This window comes from Leptonychotes weddellii, chromosome 5, assembly GCF_054177405.1.
Source record: "Leptonychotes weddellii isolate Sample4059 chromosome 5, ASM5417740v2, whole genome shotgun sequence".
Taxonomy (NCBI): domain Eukaryota; kingdom Metazoa; phylum Chordata; class Mammalia; order Carnivora; family Phocidae; genus Leptonychotes; species Leptonychotes weddellii.
The window spans coordinates 119,904,214-119,919,512 of record NC_138373.1 but is presented as its reverse complement, the minus strand read 5'-3'; the positions used below and the strand labels follow the sequence as shown (position 1 = coordinate 119,919,512).

The window sequence follows — 15,299 nt, the reverse complement described above, 5'->3', positions numbered from 1 at the left end:
CTTCAGCAGGGATACTCTCAAACAATTTTTTCTTTCATTTGAGAAAATACATAGCTGGGCTTTCCTAAAATCTTGGTCCTCTTTCAACAGGCAGAGGGGACATGAGTTTATTTTTTTTTTTTAATACCCATCTTGAAAACTCTCCACAAATTCATTATTCATGTATTCCCAAAGGCAGACACATTTTCATTCTGAAGGCAAGTAAATAAAACCTTATATTTTAACATGAAGCAGCCAAAATATTTTGTCCTTATGGTATAGACCTGAAAGAGGAAACCACAATCCAGATTCCACTGTTCTGAGCCATCTGAACTGATAGACTCAGTTGTATAAAACTGCTCAGCTATCAAGTTTATGAGGCTCCCAACATGAGTGCATGTAAGCACCGTGATTGCATACCAGAAAGAACAGCGATGTCAAATGATAATTAATAATTATACAAATGAAAATTATCTGGGTTTATAAGCATTTTAGATAAACTATCATCTGTTTGACTTGTAGATTGAATAGATCAGTAAACATTTAAATTATATATAAAGTGAACACAAAGGTGACCTTAGGTAGGTACATGGTTTTATTTTCTCATCCATTTCTCAGGGTCTTGGGATAGCGATCTCTATTATTAGATCAATAATGCCTTGCATGGAGGTTATCAGAATGAACCTGAGTTGAGATTGGATTTTATTCTATACAAGTATCTCTTCAGGGACGAAGACATAAAACAGGACTTAGTATCACTTAAAAAGTATATTTTTTCCCCAAAATTAAGTGTAAGATTAATGCCAGATTGATTAGGATAGTTTTAATAACTATGAACAGCAGCAGCAGGAGGTAGATGTTAGACTACCCACATGGCTCTAATTTTAAGAATGCATATGAGATTTCTTTCTTTCTTTTTTTAAGAAAAATTATTTTAAAATCTCACATTTAATCCCTTCTCCCACATAGGTTATATTACAGCTCAGGCATGACACATATTTCTGTTCAGATGCTACTAATATTGTGTTGTTTAAATAGATTTTCTGACAGATTCTCTTTTTTTGGAGCAGAACTCTTTCTAATCTTAATGCTAGTGTTTTAAAAATTATATTTTTTCTGCTTAAACCACTCATTGCTTGCTCAAGTCTTTGAGTACAGCTAATTTTATTGCACTATCAAAGAAAATGTTTTTACTATAGCAAAAGTCAACAGTCACTATACGTTTGAGAGAAGCAGGGCATAAAGTCTAATCCTGATTTTATTGATGGTTTGAGAAATAAAATGAACTCTTCTTGAAAAATAGTATGAATTCTCTCTGACTTTGACCCTTCATTTCTTAGCTAAAATTAAATTTCTTCTTGTTTCTTCTTGGAGAAAATAATCAAGATAGACTTGTATGTATGTGAGATATAGTTGGGGCAATAATACTGAACACTTAATCCATCCCCCCCACCCCACAACAATGACTTAGGTCTTGAGTCTCTCACAGAAGAACTTTGAAATAATTGCAATTTAGTACCTAAATTGAACATGACTTTAACCATACTTCAAAACACTGAAAGGATTGAAATACTTAGAAAGAGTTTACATTTGGGAAAATTCATTTCCCCACAACATATGTATTTATTTATTTTTCACTTTTTGCTGTCACCAGCAGTCTATTTGTTCATCACTCTCAACATTTAATCTTACAGAATGTCATTCCCTTTAGCACCTCTCTGAAACATTTTTTTTCCTAATTTCACTTAGAAAAAAGTTTTTTGTAGGACATTTGGCATTGTTTATATATTGTCAGACCAATGCACTGGCCTCTTTCACTCACCTGATCTCACTGACAGTCTTCACTACTTTCTTTTCTTTTCCAACTCTGTGCTCTATTCCTATGCTACCTCAGATATCCTGAAATTCTTTCTTATCTACTCTAAACTGTGTTGCACATACACACAAACATATACTCCTTGGGAATTGGGTTTTCTTTCTCAATAATTCCATCAAGATTTATTAGTCTGTTCTTGTATATCCTTTCAGAACTTTGACTTACACCTTCTGATGTGATAAATGATGGGATTACCATAAAAATACAATCTCTCTCCTTTAAAAGTAAGATACATTTTAATGGGGAGTGACACACAACATATTAATCTTAAAATTTAATTTTGTTCATTTATAAAGTGGGGTCCTTTAGATCTAAGTCAGATAATAGTTCTTTTTCATTAATAAAGCATTTATTGAGCATTTACAATTAGTCAGGTACTAAAATAAATAGTAACCACAAAATGATAGATAGGTACCCTGATTTGAGAAACTCGTGTTTTAATATGGAGATCAACATGTTTAAAAAAATTATATTTATAAGGCAAAGTAAGATAAGTTTATTTCTTACTCCTACTTCCCCATAAATTCATTTGCTAATTATATGTAACTGTGTTCATCTCTTCAATCATGTCATTATTTCTCAGATGATAGTAATTTTGCATATTTTTCTATTTTTAGAATATCTTTTTGGACTCCTTTTCACCCTAGTGAAACCATATGTATCCTTTAAGACTCCTTTCAAAACTAATATTGAGTGTGAAACTTTACTTCATTCTTCCCTCTCTGTACATAATTTGGTGCTCCTTTCCTTATGTTTTATGGTACTTTTTTACTTTACCACTTATCACAGTCTCATAAATGTCTGTGTTTAATTTACCTGACTTTCCTCAGGAATTGTGGCCACCTTGTATTACTCATTTTTGTATCCAAATACTTAATATTGTTCAGAAGTATATCAAGCTTCCTAATCTGTGTGGTGGGGGAAATTACCTCGGTTAATTTTATGCTCTAGAACAGGAGAAAAGTTAAACATAATAAAAACAAGAATTAATTTGGAAAGAATGAATAATAACATAATTTATCTCTCTATGTTAGTTAAAAAAATGATATAGGATATTTAGCTATTTGTTTAGAAAGCCAAGGGTAGAAGAAGTAGAGGTTAACTTTGAGATAACTTTCTAACCAAAAAATGTGGGGAGTGGAATCCTCTGGACATGGTTAAAATATTGATGTCAAACTAAGCACAAAAATAATATTAAATATCATACATTTCAAATAAAGACAATCAGAAGATATATACTTCCCTCTCTGGTTGGAAAGTTCTTGGAAGAGTAGAAGAAAATAAATGATTAGATTGATTTAGGGGTGAAGAATTAGTACAAACAGTATAAGAGCATTTATGAAGGTTGGAAATCCTGAATGCAGTCCTAAGAAAATGAATAAAATTATTGTTTATTTAGTTTTGACTTATAGGAAATGAAGTGAGGCCAAAAAACAAACAAAACAAACAAACAAAAGCTATAGACAGTGAAGAATAGGAAAATGTCAAGTGAATATCATAAAATAACAGTTATTTCTGAATATAAGATTGGGATTTTTGTACAGATATGGGGCTATGGTCTGAATGTTTGTTTTCCATCCAAATCCATATATTGAAATCCTAATGCCCAATGTGAATGTATTAGCAGGTCGGGTCTTTGAGAAGTGATTAGGTCATAAGGACAGAGCTTCCATGAATGAGATTAATGCCTTTATATAAAACTGAGCATCTTGCCCTTCCTGCCATATGAGGATACAAGGAGAAGTTTGCAACCTAAAAGAGGGCTCTCACTTAACCATGTTGGCACCCTAATCTCAGACTTCTAGCCTCTCAAAATGTGAAAAATAAAATTTTTGTTGTTTATAAGCCACCCAATCTATGATATTTTGTTAGAGCATCCTAAATGGACTAATACGGGTATTTGAGTGAGAGTGAAATTTTATCATTTATCAAGTGGAGCAGAGTATGTACTTTCAGGATCACAGTGGGCTAGATTATCTGGAGCATTCTCTCACTGCAAAACAACTAGACCTGGATTTAAACATTTTGAATGTATTTCTAGGCACTTAGGGATATAAAGATAATCTTCAAAGACCACTAACTCCTTTCTCTTCCCCATAGACACCCAACAACAACAACAACAAAAATCATCAAAACCCTTATCTTGAAAGTCAGAGTTGGGACCCATGATAGAGCTAGTAGGAATAGGGTTTTCTTTAGAACAAATACAAATAACTCTTTGGCAGGGATTATAAACCTTGGACATACAACCAGAGTAGAAAGGCTAAAATTCAGATACCTTCATTAAGCCATGATTTTAAAGGGATCTAGAGTGGCGCACAGTTGATAGAATCCTCAAAATCAGGTAGCAGCTGTCACAAATCCCATAAATAATTATGAATTGACAAAGGCCACAACCATTCAAGAAGATAAGACATCATGAAATTTTATCAGACTTAATGACAACCACTTTAGAGCCCCAAGTTATACAAATGTTGGAATTGAAAATGGTAGGATAACTGTGTTTGAAACAAAAAGGAAATACAAGATGAATTCATAAATATGAGCATTTTATAAGAGCTTTTCATTAATGACAGGCAGACCTTAAAATTAATGTAATAAATTTTCAAAAATGAAACATGATTATTGAAATAAAATACAAAATGAATGAGTTTAAACAACACAGAACAAAATGAAGAATGAGTTGAAGGACAGAAATATCTAGCTGAAGATTTTTTTTAACATAAGCAAAAAGATAAAATAAGTTAAAAATATGAAAGATAATTTAAAATATATAGTATCTAGAATGAACATATATCTAATTATAGTTCTAGAGTAAAAGATGAGAGAATTGAGGGAAGGCAAATTTGAGAAACAAATGGCTGAGAATTTCTAATACAGAAATATAACAAAATTGTTAAGAAGCACAATATATTAAACTGGCATTATTTTTTTAAACTCCGTAATTAGACACACCATACAGACACTTCACAAGAAAAGGAAAAAATTTTAAAAGCAGAAAGAGACAAGATAGATGCACCTACAACAAAAGTGAATATTAAATTAACAGCAGACTTCCAAATGATAACAATGCCATTGAAAAACAATGGAATTAATTTTCTAGGGTACTGAGTTAAAATAATAATCAAACTAGAATTGTTTACCCTGTCAAGAAATAGTTTGTTTGTGGTGGTAATGGTGAACAAACTTGTAAATCAAATCTCCAGCTAAGAACCGGAAAAGATATTTTAAAAAAAATTGTGTTTGTAGGCATTGGAAAACTACCAAGAAAACAAAGACTCATGGGAATAAGACTGAAGAAAAGGAAAGCATAAATTGGGAAGGCCTATATTTGGAACTAATTTCCCTTGAAGCATTTGCTAAAAGGCTGTGTGGAACAAACAAAAGTTCAGCAGTTCTATAGAGCTGAAAAGGAAAAAAAGAAAAAAAGAAAGAAAGATCAAAGCCTGTCAAGATCCAATCATTCATCTTCCAGAATTTTGTTGTAAAGCTCTGTTTTCAGGGTTATAAAAGTAGCTATATAAAGATATTCAAGGATGTTCATACCAGCATTACTTGTAATTATAACTTTAACTGTAAATAAAACAAAAATCTAAGGAAACAAACAACTGGAAAAAATATAAAATGACTGTTAAGGAGAATGATTAAGTGAATTGTAGTACTTATAAACTCTGGACTATAGTCTACCGCAGGGATATGAACAAGTATTTGAACAAGTAATTTAGGGTGTTTTTATGACTGAGATATCATGCTAATTGCTTTATACAGTAGTCATATTTTCTGCCCATCTTGTAGATGGGAACAATGAAGTTTATTTTTTAAAAGATTTGTTTATTTATTTTAGAGAGAGAGAGAGCAAGGGGAGGGGCAGAGGGAGAGAGAGAATCCTGAAGTAGACACCCTGCTGAGCGCAAAGCCTGATATGAGGCTCAATCCTAGGACCCTGAGACCATGACCTGAGCCAAAATCAAGAGTCTGCTGATTAACAGAGTGAGCCGCCCAGGCATCCCTGAACAATGAGGTTTAAATAGATAAGTTACTCTTCTCAGGCAAGCATTTCTGTTGACTCCAAGGCTTTTTTATAATTTCCTCTACTATTCTTCCCTGTATTATTACAGAGGGAAAAATATATGGGAGAGAATATTATAAAACATCAGCTATGGTTATATGAAGATGTTTGGATGGTAGACAATTTGTAATTTTGTCTTTATTGTATTATTTCTTTTTACATCTGAAAAAAATTTTAAGGGAGTACAAGCCTCATCTCTTACCATGCTTTGTTTTTGTTTTTGTTTTTGTTTTTGAGAACAGGGTCTACATTGGAAGTGTCTTTTGTATTCCTTAGAAGGAGATGAAAATAGAATTAAATTCCTATTAAACATTTGATATTTATTGAATAACACAACACTAAGAAACCATCATGACAAGACTGGATCAACTAACTGTACACTGAAGCAAACAAAAGTAGGCAGCGGTTATGCAGTTAGAGACCTGACCTGATTTTTATAACCAAATGATTTGTAATGATTTCTCACTGAAAATGCAGGTGAAAATGAAAACCATTAATCAAAAAATCACCATCAATTTAATATAATTAAATATAGGATACTTCCAAAAGAGAACAAATATAATCAGTGTTTTCATGTATACACTAAGTAACTGGGTGTCATATAATTTGTTAGGTATATATTATATATTAGGCTCAATGCTTTAATCAGAGGACAAAATGATAAATAAGTCATTGTCTTTGTCTTCAGGGAATTTACAAGGAAGATAGGCATGTAAAATTATGTATACATGCTGTGATAGTCATAAAATTTAAAGACTTACAAGGTGTTTGAAGATGTTGAAGATGTGGTGATTAATTCTGTCAGTGGTGAAAAGTTCAGGAAGGAGAGTCAAGAAAGACTTTTCATTGGAAGTGATGTTAAGAGGTGGAAGCATAAAATGACTAGATTTATAACAAAAATCAAAAGCATTTGGCTATTAATGCAGAATAAAATGTTAAGAGATAGAGGCATAAAATGACCAGGTTCATAACAAAAAAAATTGTGAAAAGGTGAAAAAATAATGCTGCCCTCTTTTTTATAAATAATCAAAATGGAAGAACATGAAATTGAAGGACAAACTTTATCATGTATTATGCTAAAAGATATCTGTATACCTAAATAACAATATACAAGGAAGGACTATTGCTGTAATTAGAGAGGCAAGCAGGAACTGAGAGAATGCTCCTTTCTGAAGATCTCAGACAAGGAAACTACACATAGTTCTCCAAGTAAAGGGTCCATCTTTATTTTTTTTTTTTAAGATTTTATTCATTTATTTGAGAGAGAGAGCATGCAAGCGAGAGAGCAAAAGCAGGGGGAGCAGCAGAGGGAGAGGGAGAAGCAGACTCCCCACTGAGCAGGGAGTCCAATATGGGGCTCAATCTCAGGACCCAGAGATCATGTCCCAAGCCAAAGGCAGCTACTTAACCGACTGAGCCACCCAGACACCCAGAGGTCCAAATTTTTAGAAGAAACAGAAACAGTGCGTGTGGATTTGTGTTGGGAACTTTCCTGGATCCGATTTGTCATCAAGGAGGAGCAAGGGAGGTTAGACTACATAGACAATCCAAACACTTTCCATATCTCCAGGAACTAATCTTTTCATGATACAGAGTGAAGAAAATGTTGCTTTTTGAGGAGTTCTTTGTCTTTATAAATCTATCAGACAAGAAAAAGCAAAAATTTTTAAAAATCAATCAATCACCTATGAAGCTTTATGTCATAAAAAAGAGATTTTCTAAAGTATGGAAATTGGCCCGGGCCTACTCCCAAAGGAACTTCTTGTAAACAGCTGCTCCAGGTAGCAGTCAACTCATGAAAAAATGCATAATAATTAAAAGAAACAGCACAGAGTCAATAAAAATATAATTGCAGATAAAATAAAACTGGAAGGAAGGATGGAAGGAAGAAATAGCGACCAAGAAAGCCCCAGGAAAAAATACTATCATGGGGTGTAAATAGATTTTTACATAGAAATAAGGGGAAAAAAGAACCTCCTTAAACTCAAGAGATTCAAGAATTTGGGGACTAAAAAACAAGATAGTGGAAGGAAATTAAAAAACTAATACAATTGAAAAATAAATTCATTTAGAAATGAAGTCCACATTGGTGGCTATAAAAGGAGATAGATATTGCTAAGTAATAAGAGGCAGTGAGGTCAAGATTAAGGGAAGTGAACAAAATAAAATGGAAATCAAAGAAGGTTAAGAGAAAAAAAATCAACAGATGCAGAAACTGATAAAGGAGCCAAAATATGTATACTTTTTGTCTTTGTAAAATAAAAATCCAACCTAATGGAATAAAATACAATTGGAGAAATCTTTCTAGGAACCAATAAATACTTAAATCTATAGTTTGAAATGGGAAACCATATTCTAGGGGAAAAATATAATTATCTTATATAATTATAAAAGAATAAAGGGATAAATAAAGAATTCTTTGGGTATTTAAACAAAAGATCTTACCAGCTCCAAGCCTGGTCTCTCACTTCCCCACAGAAACATCCAGTACTTAAACAGTGGGACAATAACTACCAAGGGCTCAAGGAAAAAGAGCCCTATAAGGGAATTATGAATCCCAGCCAACCTTTGGTTTGAAAGTAGAATTGAGAGACCAGTAGGATTACACTCAGCTGAGCACTTCTTGAGAAAACTACTAGAGGACTAACTAAAATGCTAAATAATGAATTAGAAATCTACAGCAAAAGGACTACTGGTGAGTAATGATTCCTGTTAACTGTTTACTGAAGTCCAAGAAAAGTGTGGGTGAAACAAGTTCAAATTCCCTGAGCCCACCATGCTATGAGGAACGTGAGCCATACAGAGAGGCCACCTGTAGTCTGGTCCACAGCTCTGGGTGGGGTCTCAGTAAACAGCCAACATCGACCACTATGTGGGTGTAGATGCTTCCAGCCCCGAGTCGGCAAATCAGTCCCAAAACTGAGTGTTTCTAGATGAGACATTATTGCAAAAAGATGCCATCCCTGCCCTGTCCTGTCCAAATTCCTGACCCACAGAATCTGCCAACATAATAAAATGGTTGTTTTATGCCGCTAAGATTGTAGTGATTTGCCATGAAACAATTGTAACTGGAATAGTTTTAACCATTATACTGAAAATCTAACCTCTTCAGTCATTAAAGATAACACACACAGGCACCACACACACACAGGAGAAAATATAGATATATTGTGAAGGATTTAGAAATAATAATATATATCTTGTCAAAATTTCATTGAGAGTTTTTTGCTATACTTAAATTATGCCTCCATAAAAAATAAAAAATAAACATGGATGACAGAATTAAAAACATACTTGTCAATGGGCCAATTCTCCTATTAGATCAGGTATTACATCTGTACAATGACATGGTAGTCAAATATTCAATGTTCAAATTTTTTTAAATGAAGCCTCTCTACGTGAATTGTTACAAATGACTCCCAAAAATCACTTAAAGTGCAGAATAGTGGTGTTTGTAGTCCACTGTTTGTTTTAAAACAAAACAACAACAAAAACCCAAAAATATGTTTATATACAAGATATATATTTGAGGAATTTCACTGGTTACCGTCTCAAAAGATGAAGTTAAAAGTTTTATTCAAAGTTACCTCTGAATTAACTCCATGAGGGTCTCTAACAACTGAAGTTGAAAAAATCTTAACCCTTCAAGAAGCATTCATCTTTCAAAAATAGTTTTATGAATGAATGTCCTACTGATAGAAGTATCACAGAATCATATATACACCAGGACTATGTACTAATAAAGGGGTATCTCTTAGGTAACTAAAACTATGCTTTATCTTATGTCAGTAATGAAAGTCTTATATAGAAATTAATTCTTAATTTGTCAAAACACACTTTCATAAATTTATGAATGTAAGCAATTATAGCATAACATAGCACATAACGTAATGTAATATGAATCGTGGATTCACTTTGCTGATGTACATAATCTAAATTCTTGAGAATCCAGAATAGTAACTTTCTTTTAAATGCAGTAGCTCTGAGACATTTTTGTTGGTCATAAAACATTGTATATAATCTATAATCCTTTCTGCCTATAACACACTAATGATTGCAGATTTAGATAGTTTGCTTTTCACCTCAGTGGAATAGAAAGACATTTTTAAACCATCAATAATAAAATGCCATGTAACACGTTGGTTTCAGGTACTTCACTGAATTTTTTGAATAGCAGAACAAAAAATATCTAAAGATACCTAAAAGGGACAAATAGATCCTAACTTTATATTTACTTGGAGATTTAATAAAGCTCAAGTTGACTATTTTCTTTTAACTGGATTCATTTTCTTCACTTATTATCATATTTAGCTAAAGCCAAATAACTGATAGATATATTTTATGCATTGTTAGAAGATAATACTTTTTTTCAGTAAGACATAATCTTACTTCTAAAACTGTGAAATGCACCTTTTTCCTTAGTGAAAATATTCCCTTTCATGCAAGATATTTTCTCATAAGAGAAATTTTCCTTTTTAAGTATTACTTCTAACATTATCCCCATTTTACTCATAAGATAAATATATACTAATATGAAGGAAGATGTGTTTATGGTTAATATTAATTAAAATATGAAGCCAAATTCCTACACAATATTTACTGACAGTCTCATCTCTACAGGCATCTTATCTTTACCAGATTAATTCAAACCAATCTTATTTATGAAAACTAGCACTGTCTTCTTATATATCAAATGTGGATCTCTACATTTTTTTATCCTTTTTAAAATTTGGATATTCAGAAGATGTTTTCTCCTATCCATTCTGAAAGAGACCTCTTTCTCCCAACACACTTGTCCCAACCACATCAAATTTTCCCCAAACCAGATTCTATAATAGCTATAGTGCATATATACATAACAACTATAACTTCCTGCCATAATATTTTATCATAATTGTCTGACTTTTATATTTATGACTCATGCCTATATTCGGCTCTTCAAGAGCACGTATTTTTTGTGACATTTCTTTTAGTTCTCCATTGTAAACTCTTAGTTTGAAAAAATATATTAATAATAATTTCAAGATATTTTCCCAAAGTAACACTGTTATTGTTTTTGGCAGGTCAGCTCTCTGTCACCCATTTTTTAAAAATTTAAAATACTCTACAAAATAACACATCAGATATGTATATTTCTTCTATAATAAAGATATAAATAAGTAGCAAAAAGACATTTCTATTAGTAAGATGGATAAGAGGAAGTAATGCTGAGACAAGGAAAGTGAATGCTTTAAAATATGTGGCTTTTTTGAGGCTGACATTTTAATAATACTTCTTTGGAGTTGCATTGTCCCCATTTTCTTTGAAATTCCCATAAAGAGAGATTATTATCCTAATTAGAGCTGTTAGATCTTAGAGAGAAAAATGTGTGAGCAAGCTCTTTCTTTTTCTTCTTCCCCTCAAAATAAGTCTCCTAAGTTATAAAGATAAAGTTGATAAAACTGTTCATAGAAAAGATAATTTTCCTTCCCTTAGAATAAATTGGGTCTCTAAAATGAACTCAAAATTGATAAACCTATATAACACTTTATGTCTGAAAACTCACTTTGGCTAAAGCTCTTAGGAAATTATCTCCTATTGAGCCAGTCCTTAAGAATGGATGTATTTCCTACTGTTCATTATATTTAAATGTATGGCCCATGGTGAGAAGCAAACAAAATCACTAGTATTTAAACCTAAAGAGTGAACATAAAATACTGATCTTGGGGTGCCTGGGTGGCTCAGTCGTTAAGCATCTGCCTTTGGCTCAGGTCATGATCCCAGGGTCCTGGGATCAAGCCCTGCATCACATCTGGCTCCCTGCTCAGCGGGAAGCCTGCTTCTCCCTCTCCCACTACCCTGCTTTTGTTCTCTTTCTCGCTGTGTCTCTCTCTGTCAAATAAATAAATAAAATCTTTAAAAAAAAATGCTGATCTTAATTTTGAATTCTCAACTTCTTCTTCCACGATCCAATGCAATTTACTCCAAACACTACATAAATATATATTAACTTATATATACTGGACCTGGCTGTTGTTTTCTCAGTATCACCTCCAGGAAAGTACCAAAAAGAGATCACAACTATTTTAGATACCAAGAGTTCATTTGTTTTCCTTTTAAATTAATTAAATTAAATTAACCTTTTAAATTTAAATTTTTATTTTTTGTATAATCTGATTGGTTGTTTTAAAATATGCTAGGAATAGTTTCTTTTAATTAAATTCAGAAAAATATGTTTCTATGTTACCATATGATAAAGGTCATATTTTCTCCTTTGTTTCACCTTCAATTTGAGCAGAAGTCCAATCTTCCTTTACCTCTAAAAATACCTAGTGTGGTTCAGAAAAACTTTGAGATTTTTTTTACAAACTCACAAACTTTGCTCTAGTAGGGGAATAAATATAAACATAAGAAAGATGGCCTCAAAAAAAATAAAATATACTGCCTAGTGAAATAAATGAAAATAAAGATTAAAAGAGGCACACACACAAAACAACAAAAACAATAAACAACAGTAATACAAAAAAAGTCCATGTTTTTACCTGCTCATCAAGCATCTTTCTCTTTGCTATAGTTCTTAGTAATATATATTTTTCATTTATTCATTATTCAAGTTATTCCTTTATTCAACTGTGAGATACTTAGAACCTAATAGGTGCCAGACTTTATATTACCTATGCAAGGCAAATAGAGAGAAATTCATATTATATTTCTGAAGGGGCTAATCATTTAGTAGATAATATTTATCAAATTTTGATCATTATGAAATCTTACAGATTAGACTTGCCTATAGTTAACACTCAGGTTTTTTGACCAAATAATTTTCCATCATTCAAATGTGACAGTCATTGTTCTTTTGCATGATTGATAAATAGCACATTTTTTCACATTTGAAAAAAAGATCAAGTTCTAAACATATAAATATCCATTTTATAATTTAAAATACATTGTTTGGTAGAGAAAATGAATGGCTATTGACTTTGGATTCTGCCACATAGTTATGATTGTGTTTGATATACATTCACACATTTTTATTAATTTCATTTGTCTTCAGACTCTCATCCAAGTCATAGATGTTTATGTATATAGTTGGGAAAAAATGGTATGTGTCTTCATAAAGGCTCAAATTTAAGGGGGCTATATTTCAAGCATGGAAACAAATACCATGATGTAACAATAATTTGATGTGAAATTATAATGAAGATATATACAAAGTACATTAGGAACTTCAGAGGTATGTCCAAGTGGCCTTAAGGAAGTTAGAGCACGCTTCAGAGAGTGACTGATGCTTTAGATGACTTTTAACAGAGAACGTATGAGTGTCTCAAGTGGGTAGGACCCTGCATTCCAGAAAGAGAGATGGACACTGATGAAGGCATGACCTAAAGCCTTCTTCAGCACTCCCAGTGATTGTGTGAACACTCATTTCCCTGTATTATGGCTGTAGAATATAGTTAGAATGGTTTCTATCTCTTAAAACTAAAACATAATCTAAGATTCCAGACCCAGCACAGGTTATCCATAGATTTAGAGATATGGGATAATCAAAGAGTAACATGGAGTTAATGATCATTAGAAGCCAAGACCAGGTAGTACGGAAGAAGCAGAAGTAGGTCTTTGAATATTATATAAAATCATGACATAATGTGTTCACTATGAATAAAAGCTTATATTCGTATTAGATGACAATGTCATTGGCACATTTTAAGCAATTTAATAACATACACAAAGATGCATTTAAGAAATAAGACTTTGGAAATGGCATTATGAATTTTCTGAAGAGAAGCCAACCTAGATATTCAGTATGATGACCAGCTACACACACAAATGGTCCAAGAGAGATGAAGAAAGTCTGAATGATGGCGGCTTCTATGATTAGACTGTAGATGAGATAAAGTGAGTATGAGTGATGAGAGAGGTATGTCTCTAAAGAACAGTTTGTTTTTCCTTTCCTTTCTTCAGAGTGAAGAAGTGTGCACATTTTCTAGGGTAGAAGAAGGCAGTGTTGATTTTTCAGGAAGGACAGAAGAAGTAGTGGATTACAGGTGGGCAAATGGAGAAAATAATGCTAAGTTCAGGTTTGATAATGATTCAGCATTGATTCGTTTCCTCTTTTATCCATGATTCATATCTTTTTGGATTATTCTAAAAATTCCCAAATTCACAACATGGACATAAATATCTATGTTTTAGATCTTCAGGTAAGAAGTCACTTTCCTAACCTTCTGTTTTATCTGCTTACCTGCATGGAATATGCTGTTCCCTATCTCTGCTACAAAGTTGAAAATGCTATTTTCACAGGGGACTCTGCAACTGATGTCAGGCCTTAGTGATATTTTTACATTATGGCTTACCATCCAAATGGAAGTGGAAGTTTTGAGGGCTATTGAGCAGTAAATGTATCACATTACAAATGTATCGCATTACAAAACACAGACCTGAGTTAAAGAATTTGATGTCAACTTGCTGTGAAAATGCAGTGTTCAATTGTCCAAAAAAAGAGTCAAATTCTACACCTTAGTAAGATATTCTAGTGCTTACAATGAACTACATAAAAAAGTCAGTGACAGATGCTGTGAAATATTTTCTAAGGATACATTTAACACTGCTTTTGAGATAAAACATTCATCTCCATTATTTATCAAGATGTAGTTGGCATACAATATTGTATTGGCTTCAGGTGTACAACATAATGGTTTGACTTTTGCTGCATACATTGCAACATGGTCACCACTCCAAGTCTAGTTACCATCTGACACCTTACAAAGTTAATGCAGTAGTATTGACTATATTCCCAATACTGTACATTACATCCCTATGACTTACTTATTTTATAACTGGAAGTTTATACTTCTTAATCCCCTTCATCCATTTTGCCCACTATCCTCCTCCCCTCTGGCAACCACCAACCAATCTGTTCTCTGTATCTATGAGTACAGGTTGTCTTTTATCTGCTTGTTTTGTATAAAGGAAATCATGTGATACTTGTCTTTCTCTATCTTATTTCACTTAACATGATATCCTCAAAGCCCATCCATGTTGTTGCAAATAGCAAGATTTCATTATTCCTTATGGCTGAGTAGTATTCTGTTGTATATATATACACCACATCTTCTTTAACCATTCATCCACCAGTGGACACAGGTTGTTTCCATATCTTGACCACTGTAAATAATGCTGCAATAAACATAAGGATACACATATCTTTTCAAATTAGCATTTTCAAACTGAGTAGTGGAGTTACTGGATCATATGGTAGTTCTACCTTTAATTATTTTGAGGATCCTCCATACTGTTTTCCATAGTGGCTGCACTGATTTACATTCCCACTAACAGTGCACAAGGGTTTCCTTTTCTCCACATCCTTGCCAACTGTTATTTGTTGTCTTTTTGATA

General features: G+C 32.7%; 1 long non-coding RNA gene across 1 annotated transcript in view; it reads right to left on the bottom strand.

The window, feature by feature from the left end:
- The window catches only part of LOC145721443 (uncharacterized), a 207,551-nt gene that overhangs the window by 100,126 nt on the left and 92,126 nt on the right, over positions 1-15,299 (bottom strand). The window lies entirely within an intron of this gene.